At 45.8% G+C, this 13,201-nt stretch overlaps 1 long non-coding RNA gene across 1 annotated transcript in view; it reads left to right on the top strand.

Annotated features, from left to right (window-relative positions):
* The window catches only part of LOC147584188 (uncharacterized), a 42,822-nt gene extending 31,706 nt beyond the window's left edge, over nucleotides 1-11,116 (top strand). The window contains exon 4 of the long non-coding RNA XR_015254095.1: nucleotides 9,989-11,116. This is a non-coding gene — a long non-coding RNA (uncharacterized LOC147584188). The remainder of the gene's footprint in view (nucleotides 1-9,988) is intronic.
* Nucleotides 11,117-13,201: the final 2,085 nt, after the last annotated feature.

Genomic DNA, 13,201 nt, shown 5'->3' with positions numbered 1-13,201 from the left:
TGCTCTTTTAAATGATCTCTCCCAAATACGCTGGCGCTCTGTTTCAGTCCCCGGGAGTCTTGGTATTCAGCCCGTTTGCTTTTCTGTTCCAAGACACCTCAGTTCCATCTGTGGGGTGAACACTGAGACCAGTGTAACAGGACCCCCAAGCTCCATGGCGGATATCTGGCCTCCAACCCAAATGACTCGAAACAGGGCCAAATTCAGGTGGAGACTTCGTTGGTTCGGAAGTAGTTGGTTCTCCTTCCTTGCGGTTGACATTGAGGACTCCCTAAAGAAGCGTTTGTTTCCCAAATGACAGCAGAGGGCACTAGAGTCTACCGCACGGGGACTAAGGCTGTCTCTCACCACCCTCACCACAATTGTGCGACACCAAGGTCAGGAGCATCTCCACTAAAAAAAAAAAAAAAAAAAAGACCCCCCACCCTACCCCACCCCCGCCCCACGGCCGATTATTCTGTTTTCTCTGTGCTGTGGGAGAGCCTTTCAGTGGGGACACACTGCTTATGCTCTGATCTGCATGGAGGTGTCTCCAGTGCGCATGTCCCCATTAGCATCGACAGGTTTGTGTACATAAATGCACATGTATCATTTTTTTAATCAAAACTAGAAGGGAAAATTATTACATAACAACAACCTCAATTCTACGGAGAGACCTGTCCCAGTGATCCTAAGGGGCTTTGTGAACATCTGCTCAGCATCAGTCCCCCACGAAGAAATTATTCTTATGCTCATTTGAAAGACAGGTAAACTAACGGTCAGACTGTTACAGATGACAAAAGCAGTCTCCATCAGCGAAATAATAAAGCTTGGAAGCGTAGTTAGCCAAGGCTTTCAGAGTCAGACAAGCATTCATTTGTTATTCCAAATAGCATTTAAGGCTGACATTAGTTATGAAGGCCAAAAACCATGGTTAAAAGGCCTCTTCTTTCCTGGAGCACCTGGGAAGCTTCCAGGCCATTAACCGTGCTCAGCGGCAGCCCCGTTTATTCAGAAAGCATTTGTTACCAAGGAAGACTAGGAAATGAGTCAGATCGCTTCCTGGCCCATCAAAATGTGGGAGATGGATCTAGTTGTGTCCCAAGCATGGAAATTCTATCTTTATCAGAGGGACCATCCCAGGGCTCCTAAGGGGGCAGTCTGTCCTGGGGTTTCCTCTTATAGAAGGGTCTGGAACGGATTAATTTTAGGATAAGGCTCTTGTCTGCTTTCTTCATTTGTTGTTCCTTTGCAATCCTTTGAGGGGCTCAAGGTTTCACCATTTTGCAAACTCGGGTTTATGAGACATATAACCGTTTCTCTAGTTGCCATATAACCAAGGCAACTCTGCTTCTCTCATGAGCACACCGTTCGGCCATGCGGTGGAAAGATTATCTCAGTCAGGTCACTGTTTCCCTGGGTTGCTCTCAGTTCTGGGGGCTACAGGGCAACAAGGCAAGCCCGACAGTTGTCCTCAGCCACTGTCCTGCCTGCTGGCACTCAGGTGATGACCAGGATCCAACCTCGGTCCGGCGTTTGTGATGGATGCTGCCATACTGTCATTCTCTTCCAGACTGCCCCCACCTGGGGAATCCGGGTGTCGTTTTACATCGTCCCTGTGCCCTCTGAGGTGCAGGCCACTCTGGGAGGGGGTCGCAGGCCCATCTGTCTAACTTCACAGCCATTTCTGCCATGAATGTACTTTCTTTGCACGTTGAGAGGGAAGCAGGGCCCAGGCTTCCCCTGGGACAGATTTCTCACAGCGTTCTGGGTTTTCTGCTGTTCCCTTAAGTCTCAACTTCCTTTTGCTCACTCCTCCTTCAGCCTAGAAACTTCAGCCAGCTTTGCTCTGTGGACTCATTATCTCCCCTCTCAAATCCACTGCTCAGGCCCACAGTCCCACAGAGCTTAGGCTTTAAAACACAAAAGATTTTTCTCATCCTACTGTGATATCCCTTCCCTCAGGCAAAGATGCCACCTGGTCTTATTCTGCTCTCGACTGAATGAGGGAAGGGGTGGGGAGAGCAGGGGTCCAAGGAAATACAGAAAAGAAAAAAGATCAGTTGAAAATCCAAAATACTATTTTTGCCCATATGCAATAAAAGCCATCATAAAATATAAACAGAGAATCAGGGACAAAGAACATGAAATAGAGGTAGAAAATCAAGTCCAGAGGGAAAAATCATTTAACCTACCACTCATGTGGCTAACCTATAATTGAGCTTAGAATTTGCCTTTGAGCTTCCTGGCAGCCAAAGGGAAAATATAAAAAGGAGACACAGTCACTTTACACACTTGTTTTCAAAGCAGAGAAAATGTACAAACTCATCAAGAGTAATAAAAGGGCTTTCTTTTCCTCTGAATTTCAAAAGACTTGTCACTTGGGACCTTACAATGGCAGCCCCAGGGGAGAGATGAAGAAGTTGACATCAGGGCATCCAGGAATGAGCTGCAGGCTTTTCTGTAGTCCTGGTCCCTCCAGACCACAAGTTTGAAATCAGAGCAGAAAGGTTGCTGGGCTGGCTTGGCATCCTATTGACTAGCTTCCTTGCTTGCTTTCTCTCCTCACCTCCCCCAACCTTTTTTTTTTTTTTTTTTTTTTTTTTTTTAACATTTTAAAGTAGTAAATATTTGGAATTGATTTAAAAAATACAGGGGAAAAGAAAAGAAAATTAAAACACCAAGAAAGAGTACAAGTAGTGAACATTCTGTCACCCTCCTTCCCTGTGTCCCGTTCCCAGCTGCCTTTTCCACAGCAGTCTGGTACCTAGCCCCCTCCTTCCTTCCAGGGTCAGTCTAGGCCTGTGTGAAGAATATTTAGCCTTTCTCATCTTTTTTTTTTTTTTTTTTTTTTTTTTTTTTTACACAAATGTAAGTTAGCACGCACCTCATTCTGTACTTGCTTTTTCACTCAGCAATCTATCTGGAGATAGTTACCTACCAGCCCATTTTTTTAATGGTTGCAGAGTATTCAATGATGTCATCATTCTTGATGCTATTGAGTCTGTTCCCTATTGATATTTATTTAGATTATTTACAATCGATTGCTTTTTTAAATGGTGCTGCAATGGAATTACCTCACGTGTACTTTTTTGAAACATAGAAGTGTTATCTATTGGATAAAGACCTCTTTGTGGAAGCATCCAGTTAAAGGAACAGGCATTTGACATTAGTAAAGACATTGTCAAATGGGACTGCAGAAAGGTTGAACAATTAACACTCTTGCCAGCAGTGTACGAGAGTGCCTGTTTCCCCTACTCTTGCCAACATAGCAGATCATCAACATTTTTTGCCTCAGCCAATTGGATAATATTGTTTTTCTTGATTTTTGGCACCGGCCATTTATCGAGGAGGAAAATTAGGTGGAGGGATGCTCGACGGTCAGGATCATCTAAATTATATAGACAGGACTGGTTACATCAAGTGTGGGTCCACTGCACAATGAAAATGTGGAGCCTCCTGTTGAAAAATTGAGAATTCCAAGATGGCACCAGTCAAGCACGGAACCAAGTGGGGGTCTCTCCCAAGTGCGGGGCAACTGCACAGCTTGCAAGCCCAATGAAGCTGGCTCTGCCAACAGGGAAAAAGAGAACAACGGGATGCCAAGAAATCATTAATAGTGACAAGCCCGAGAGGTCCATCAGAGCAGTAAATCAAAAATGAAAAAGGAAATATCAAACTGCTCTTGGGCACAACCTAGAGCTTCACAGACGTGGCTATGCTTATGTTAACAGACATCAGATCAGACACGTGTTGTTTTGGCATCTCAGGAGATACAGCCTACACACCAAGAATTATTAGTTACATCCTATGAACTTGCTCTGGTTAGAGGTGGTAGTTTCATAGGGTTCTGTGTAGGGAACCCCATGTTGCTATGTTCAGGATCCCCTGAAAGTAGACTATGAGACAAGGATAGGGGTACAAGTAATTGTTTGGCGGTCGTCCCAGGAGACGATGGCAAGAGAGTAGGGAGGTGAGACAGGAAGGGAAGTCAGCCAATGAAAGGTGTTTTTCCACGCTAGTTCCCACCGTGGCAAGTGGAGTTCGGTGTCACTGGGGACCTCTAGAAGATCAGAGAATACACCTCTCAAGCCAGGGCCAGCGCCCTAATCCGTCAGTGCCCTGCCCATTATTGGCGGAAGGCAATAAGCAGTACCTCACCGCTTCCGGGGGCAACTGAGCTCATGCTCCCACGGCCAGGGTAAAAGCCCACAGGCTGCGAGGCACAGCTGTGGACCACAAGGAGAAGGGTGATGTAACAGAGCTGTTGGTGTCCTCGTGCCCACATCCAGTGCCCTCAGTACTCACCTCCCTGTGCCCGCAACGGCAGCCACTACAAGTCAGCCACCATAGGTACAGATGAGCTCACACGGTGGCAGCCTTCACATCAGCAGTGATACACAGGACAGAAGTGATGTGTCGTAGTCATCAGGGTAAGCATCCTCTTGCTCGGTTGGCTCCTGAAAGTAAGTTTGTGGCAAACACAGTCTGAGCTGCCTTATGAATGGAAGACTCGGGATGTGCTGGCTGCTGGCCGAAGGTGGTGGACGCCTGTGCTGGGGCGGGGGCTGGGGGGGCAGCCATACACAGGAGCGAGGAAGGAAGGAGCAGCCTGGCGTCTTTGCCAGATCGCTCGTGCAACAGTTTGCAAGTTGGCCATATATTACACACAGTGAGGACTCTCCCCCTTCTAACAGTTTCTCTGTTGAGACAACGCTTGCGGTCTCCCACTAACTCAACGCTCCTGTTTCCGAGAGCTAGTCAACTGACCTCTCCGTGACTAATCCACCCTTAATGACAGCCTTTCCATCCCCTCCTCGGTACCTGCAGGCTCATTTGGGAGAACCGTGTCATCCGCCAGAGCTCCTGCAGTTCCCCAAAGGCCCACTTTTGGCGGAGGCGAGAGATTCTTTGTCTTTGTCCTTAAAGGAAGGATTGGATGCTGAAATTCTATTTCAATGGTGATCGCTTTGTTTCCATTGGAAAAATCTTCCAAGGGACCTTTGATCACTGAGCATTTTTTAAATGAATCAAGTAAGCAGTCATGCAACTCGAACATGTCGGCAAGGCTGTTTTTAAAAAAGTCTTTTCAAAGTTTGGATCGGCATCAGCCCTGTTTGTTCTAGGAGCTGAGAACTTGGGACCATTCAAGTTCTTTTCCGGAGTTATCTATGGGCTCCTTCCCTGATGGCTATCAGCTCTGAGTTGCCTGTCGCCTCTCTGGAGTCAGCTGGCGGTATCAGAGCCAAGACCGTATGAAGGAGGCCAGAGGGAGACAGACAGAGAGAACAGCGGGGCAGGCGGGCAAATGCATCTGTGGTCTCGGGAATTTCTGCCAGAACCGACACGCTGCCGCCTTTTTTTTTTTCTGCTTGTCAAGAGTCTGCTTGGAAATGAGTGTGCAGACCGGCTTTCTCTTTCCTTGTTCAAAGTTCTTAATGAGGAGAGCTTGGCGATGAACTGCACCCCCCCCACCCCACCCGGACCCAGGCCACCCTCAGCTCTTGCACTCAGGGCTCTGTGTCAGTGTGCCTGTGGGTGGGCTTCTCTACAAGAGTATTTGCAGAATGGCCGATTCCACCTCCAGAAGATAATCAGCCCACTGTGCTGCAGAGTGGGGAAGTAACTTGCCCCAGGCCACAGAGCTACCAGGCAGGATGCTGGGATTTGTACGTGCCTGGCCTCGTTCCCACCCCTGCCTCCCTGTCACAGGTGACTGGAGCGTCACAGGGAGGTCTGGACTGCAAATCATCCTCTGCAGTCCCCTGGTCTCTGTCACTTAGGCCTGCCACACCTCTACTCTCGCTCCTCAGAGCTGTCTCCCTTTGGAGGAGGTTTCTGGAGCCCAGGGCCGTCTACCCTCATCCTTCTGGGAGCCCCTCTTTCACAGCCTGAACCTTTAGTCCTGCTTCTAGCCCCCCCCCCTCCAGGCCCACATCCCCCTTGACCACCAGAGGGACTTCCCTGAAGTTCAACACCCCACCGCCACCACACACACCTTTGCATAAAGTCCTTCCATGCCTCCGCACACACATATTGCTGTCCCAGCTCCTAGACGAGGAATTCAGCCCCCGTGCGTGGTCCCTTCCACTCGCAGTTGTCTCCACATTTTTCATGTGCTGTCCTGCCACCTTGTTCACCCCCTATTCTTGCGCAGCTTTCCCACTGAGTCAGCCTCACCTGCACAGTTAACCCAAACCCTGGAGACAGACCCCTTCCGCGTTTCTCCTCCATGTCCCTCTGTGCCAAGTCCTCACACCTACCCCCCCCCCCCGCCCCATTGGTAGACATCTGTCTGCCCACCCCCTGTGTGAGTTCCTCCGGGACAGGCAGCCTCTTATTGTAATGTCTTTAGCACCGGCCACAGGGTAGGGTCCTTAGTGGGGGAGGAGGGAGGAGTCTGTCGAACCCAGAGGTGAAGAAACCGACTTTGATATTTGTAAGATGGTAACCACACGTGGAAGGGTTCTACTGACCCCCTCCCTTGCCAGGGAAGATTTCAGCAGCAGGTTTTGATCAAGAAATAGGACTAACACGGAGACATCACAAACAAGGTGAAAGATGGGGAGGGCATTAGGGGTTGGAAAAAAGACAAAGAAAACCAAACAGATTACAACTGACACCAAGTACATTTTCAAACTTCCTGCCCTAACGTTTGCCTTTCTGCGCCTGACTCACCTACTTGTCCAAGGTGACCTTGGGGCCAGGCAGGGATTTCTCTGCAGGTAATCTCCAAGGCTTCTATCCTTTGTGCCTTCTTGTCATCTGCACTGAAACTGGCCTTGTGTTTCCCACCAGTGCCCTGTCCCCACCCTGCACGCTCCGCAATGCAACTCATCCTGGGGGAGTAAACGTAGCCCAGACCTAACATGTATCTAAATTCACTCATTACTGGAAAAGCTATTGGTGTTGATGTGTAGGGGCATCCATTTTAATTATGGAAAGGGACCTCCTTATCAATTATTTAGAGCCCACAGAAAATAATACACCGAAAATAAGAGAGAAAAATTAGCTCTGTCTTTTGTCTCCAATTTGACATGGGGGTATAGTACATGTATACCACACACACCCCCACACACACACAGAGGCAGAAACACACAAACACTGAGGTCCACCCACCATTTTGATTCTATTCTCCAGATTCTAAGAATGCTATGTTTTGAAAAGGGATAAAACAGCAGAAATTTAAATATTGGCTGTTTGAGAAAAGCCATTGGAAAAAGAATTGTCATGAGCTGGCATAATGGATTTCAAAGAATATTTAGTTGAAGTAACTGATACCCCTCTGACCTCAAATCAGTCTGCAGAGCTAGTCAAAACAAAGTGAAAGATTAGAGATAATTATCCAAATCATTTAGGGTAAAAATACCTTCTGAAGCATCCCAGTAATTGAGATAAGAAGGTTTCCCTGGGCATTCATCCTCCAAAGTTGCTTAGTTAAAAAGTGTTCTCACACTTTGCACATGTAATAGTCATTTTATCTTATGAATGTTTTAGGTTCAATGTATCCATGCTGGATTCTGAAAATTGTAGGAAAATGCAGGCAATTTTTAAATCTTAAAAAAAATTGGGGTTTGAGACCTTAGTGAGTTCTTATAATTTTCAAGGCATGATACCCAGCTTAAGACAAAGGCTAAGTCAGGCCCTGCTTAGTCTCACGGTTCATCTTTTGATGCCTTACCTTTTTCATGTTTCGTCATTTTTTTGTTTTTTTTAAATCTTGGTGTCCTATGTGTTTACAAAAAATAAAAATAACTTGGAGCCATATAAACTAAAAAAAAAAAAGGCTTTGGTGGCAGCACTCTGGGTCATTTTTTTTTTTTTTACTCTCACTACTTTTCCACATCTTAGACATTATCATAACTTTTGAATGAATTCAAAACATATTTATCTTTAAGTTTTTGCAAATGACCATGTGATACCGTAAAAAGTGAAAGCCTCCCCCACTCCAGCATTCTTTTCTCAGCAATAACCTGAGCAAATCCTTTCAGCCTTTGGTAATGTGCCCATATAAGGTACACCTGCAAGCATGTTTTTTTAATGGGGTGTCATATACATATGATTTTGCAACTAGATAGTTTTACTTAATAATGCATTGCGGACATCTTTCCATGTCAGTAGTTACCAATCTCTCTCCCATTCTTTTTTTTTTTTTTTTTATTTTTTTTTCAACGTTTTTTATTTATTTTTGGGACAGAGAGAGGCATAGCATGAACAGGGGAGGGGCAGAGAGAGAGGGAGACACAGAATCGGAAGCAGGCTCCAGGCTCCGAGCCATCAGCCCAGAGCCTGACGCGGGGCTCGAACTCACGGACCGCGAGATCGTGACCTGGCTGAAGTCGGACGCTTAACCGACTGCGCCACCCAGGAGCCCCTCTCTCCCGTTCTTTTGATGGTTGCCTTTCATTCCATAGTATGAATGATTTTATTTTATGTGACCGATCTCTACACGATGGACATATGGTTATTCCAGGGTTTCCTTTCTCACAGCCACTGCTGTGATGAACAAGCAGGTACATGTAGCTTTGGACATTTATGCTAGTATTCCTAAAATGTCTTTTTAAAAAAATTTGAGGTGAAATTCACATGACATTTAATTAACTCTTTTAATGTGTACAATTCACTGTGGCGTTGAGTGTATTGTATTCGTAATGTGGTGAAACCACCACCTCTCTAGTTTTGGAACTTTTTCATCCCCCCAGAGAGACACTCCGAACCCACTAAGTAATCACTGATAATTCTCCCCTCCCCCTGCCCCTGACAACCACCCATCTCTCTTCTGTCTCTATGGATTTACCTTGTCTGGACATTTCATATAAATAGAATCATACAATATCAGACCTTTTGCCTGACTTCTTTCACTTAGCAGAATGTTTTGGAGGTTCATCTGGGTTGTCGGATGTATGGATACTTCCTTCCTTTTAATCAGCTGGATAATATTCCATTGTGAGCACAGACCACAAGTTGTTTATCCATTCATCCACTGAAGGACAAAAACCCCATCGCAGAGGGAACAGCTGGGAAGAACCAGGGATTCAGGGGAGCCTCAGACATTGGCACTGGTCTCAGACGTTGTGTCTTTTTCTTGAAGGAGCCTAGGCTGTCTTTTAACAGATCCCGGAGAACTTGTGTCCAAGAACTTTTGTTAGTTTTGTTTTTTGTTCTTCTCTTTTATCCAAGAGTAAGATAAAAGAATCATTGGCCTGCAAGTGCCTTATCATGGTGGAGTTCTCAAATTGGAAAGAATGTTAGGAAAGTAACAGGCTGGATCAACTTTTTATTATGCACGCTAGGAAAGAACCCTACAAGGGATTCCCACTTCTCCTAGACCAGGCCCTCAGGGGCTGGAAAAGAGGGCACTGATAATAGCCTCTGACACTCCAGCCAGGGTTGTGTGGGGTTGGTGGCGGGGAGGGGGGGTGACTTCCTACAATCCAACAAAATATATTTATCTAGGGTCAGTATTTCTCCTGAACACTACAAATGGCTTCTCACTTCATTTTTTTGCTGGTCCCTTAAATCTTAAAAAAAAAAAAATTTTTTTATTCTTTATTTTTGAGAGAGAGAGAGAATGAGAGCAGGGGAGGAACAGAAAGAGAGGGAGACAGAATCCAAGCAGGATCCAGGTCCCAAGCTGTAGGCACAGAGTCTGATGCAGGGTTTGAAGTCATGAACCGAGAGATCATGACCTGAGCCGAAGCCGAACGCTTAACTGACTGAGCTACCCAGGCGCCCCTAAATCTTTTTAAAAAGCTTATTTTATGCCAGGCACGGAGGATGTAAAGAAGGTAAGGAATGGCCCCTGCTGTCGTGTCACGGTAGGGACGATGGACATGGAAAGAAAGAGTGTCGTCCCTCTGGGGCCAAGAGGACAGAGCAAGGATGAGCAGGCACCAGCTCACCCAGATGAAAATGGGAGTATCCACTTGCTTGTCTGGATGCCCATTTGACTGACATCAGGTGCACAAAGGTGCAGAGGAATAATGGGGTTGTTTGCTTCGCCCGGCAGGAGTCAGCGCTGTGAAGTTTCCACTGACCTGGGTTCAAATTTGGCTCTGCTCCCCAGCTGCATAACCTGGGGCGAGGGCCTTACCCTTAGAAAGGCTTCACTTCCTGCGAAAAATGAGGAACGGGCCAGCTGTCTTCTGCCAAGTGTAGATGTCTATAAGCACATGGCACATAATACTCGGTGAATAACATTCATCCTTTTCCTAGTTCCACCTTGATCCATCTTCCCCATAGCTTTTGAGCTAACAGCTTCCCCCTCTCTCACTGTCCTAGTCCCAGTTCACCAAAGACAATGGTGCCCCAGGAAATGTCTCTGGAGGGCTCCGGGCTGGCCCTTACTCCTCTCCTACTTTGCAGAAAACTTGGTGTCTTTCAAGTTAGAACTGGCGTTCAACGCTCATTTTATTCCGCTCCCCGCAAACGTCTTCTAAAGGCAAAGCCTCTCACCTCCAGCCAGAGCTCCCGGGAGCCCAGCCCCGCAGCGCCTGAGAAATCACCCAAACCTGGCCTCCCACAAGAGGGTCGTCCTCTCCTGACAAATCTAGCCCGAAGCTGTTAAGATCTTTTCTGTTAGAACTTTTTAACGGCGTCATAAATCTTTTATTAACATTTGGTATTATACTAATTAAAACTGTTCTCTGTATGTATTATTAATTTCCCTAGCACTTCTTGCTGGGGTGACGTTTTTAGCCAGCTAAGCAGAATGTAGCACAGTAAATAAGAAGAAACTCATTTCCAGACAATTAGCCTTGCAGAAAAATAAGTTGGTTAATGGAAGGCATGATGATTACAAATTTTACCTAAATAAACAGGGTATCTTAATGGTAACTCTTCAAGCTAAGTAAACAGATTGGGGTGGTAATGTCCTAAGCAATACTTAAATGTAACAGTTTAATAAATTGGTAAATTACTCATTTCATCTTAGAACAAAATGGTAATACTGTAGTAATAACCTAGTATATATTCCGTAAATATGAAGCATTATCACTTTAGCTCTGTAGAAATCACCACAGTGATATGTCAGCATTGATCTAAAACTGCAGCATTTTATCTCAAGTTTATTACCCATTTTTGAGAATCGCTGAGATTTTCAGAGCATAATGGCAATAAAAGAAGAATTTAAAAAGCGCTTTAATGTGCATAAGTTAATCAGAGGTATCCTCGGGGGGAAAAGGAAATTTGGTAAAACATGAATTATAAGCATCATTTAAACTTACTTTGGACACTAGAGATAATAAATGGCACCATAATTTAGAAATAGCTTTTAACATCAATGACGGTAAGTACCACTTTACTGTTCATAAGAATTGCAGAGCAATGGTGCTGAGGCCAATTTTATTAGCCATTTTTTTCTTTATAAAAGCAATCCAGCCCTTTCCACAACTGAGGAGACAGGAACAAGAGTTACGTGCTAATATGCAAAATGCATTTAAGTTTTTTGAAATAGAGAGTAATAAATTGTGCCAAAAGATAGAGTCTGGAGACAAATGAATGATCATTTAAAAAGGATAAGGCGCTCTCAGAGTTTACATATTTGGGGAAACTTGATAAAAAAAAAAAGCCAACAAATTGTTCATACATTTTCCCATTTGCCAAAGCATGTGGTGTGCTTTCAGATCCACGAGATGAAGCCATAAATCCCAGCGATTGGGAGATGCTGCAACAGAAATATATTTTTGTAAATTGTTGCCATTGACAAATCATTTTTAAACCATATAAAGTGCAGGTTCAACTTTCTCTTCATGGTGCCCTTCCTGCAGAGAAGCCTCAGACTCTGACCTCTGCTTACCAAGCACAGCCCGACAGGGTGGGGCTGCTGGCTGCCACTCAGCTCAAGCCGAGCAGCTCAAGCTGTGGGTGGGAAGGTCGCCAGGACTCACTGAACCACCTACTAAGTGCCCGGCGTACTGAGCCTTATGGGGCCCAGGAGAAGCTTGTCTGGGACGGTGCATGGCAAGGTGGGCAAAACCTGGCTGACGTGGAAGAAACAAATCTAAGACGTCAGCCCAGACTTTGACCTTCAGGACCTAGTAACTCTAGGCTGAAGGTCTTCTGCTTGTCACCTGATGAATTTGAGGAAAAAACAAAACAATCCACCTTGCTTGATCTTTAATTCTTGGATGCCATATCGAGGAACACAGATGCCCTCTTCCCTGCTTTTGAACAGGAAGTTATAAAGGGGCCTAGGGTCTTCCTCAGAAGCAGCTCCTTCTGGAGTAGGTGGGGGTAGACTTCAATAATGCAGCGGGGAAGGAAGCAAAGAGAGGGGAGAGGAGAAGATGAAGGCAATGAGGGCAGCTCCCAGCAAGGCTCTTTGCTGTGTAGTTGCAGGCAGAGAGCAGGCCTGCAGGCCTTTTGTCCACCCCAACCCCAGCTTATCTATTTATGTTCATCTTACCTCCAGATGCTTCATCACTGTCTGCTCACAATATATCACTGACACTCCCTCCCTCAGAGAGAGCCCAGGAAACAGCAAGTTTGCCTGGCCGCTTTGTGGGAAAAGCCACGAGGCTTTTCATGTTTCGTGTGAAAACTACACCTTCCATAACCATGGCTGTCCCATCTCCATAGAGCATTCCAACTTTGGCCGAAAACTTCAGCTTCTGAAACAGAGTAGAGCATCCTGGGCTAGTAGATAGAGAACCGCTATAGTCAGAGAGCTATGTGACCTTGGACAAATGCATGTTAAAGTCACTGAGCCTTAGTTTTCTCATCTGTAAAATGGGGTTTCAAAACTGTTTTATAAGATTATTGTGAGGATCAAGTAAGAAAATACATGTGATGGGGGCGCCTGGGTGGCGCAGTTGGTTAAGCTCCGACTTCAGCCAGGTCACGATCTCGCGGTCCGTGAGTTCGAGCCCCGCATCAGGCTCTGGGCTGATGGCTCAGAGCCTGGAGCCTGTTTCCGATTCTGTGTCTCCCTCTCTCTCTGCCCCTCCCCCGTTCATGCTCTGTCTCTCTCTGTCCCAAAAATAAATAAACGTTGAAAAAAAAAATTAAAAAAAAAAAAAAGAAAATACATGTGATGTATTGAGCACGGTGCTTAACACACGGTAGGCACTCAGCACATATTGGGTTTCTCCCCTCTGTGGAGGCTGAACATCTGGATTCCAATCCACCTTCTGTTGGACATTGGTAAGTTATTCAACACCCCCAAACTCAAATTTCTTGTCATCAAAATGGGATCTATGTTCTAGGTTTGTTTTAACAGTTA

The sequence above is a fragment of the Puma concolor genome, chromosome A1, assembly GCF_028749965.1.
Source record: "Puma concolor isolate L17-30 chromosome A1, mPumCon1.1.hap2, whole genome shotgun sequence".
Classification (NCBI taxonomy): Eukaryota; Metazoa; Chordata; class Mammalia; order Carnivora; family Felidae; genus Puma; species Puma concolor.
Note: the sequence above shows the minus strand (reverse complement) of the source record. Positions and strands in the feature narration are given on the sequence as shown.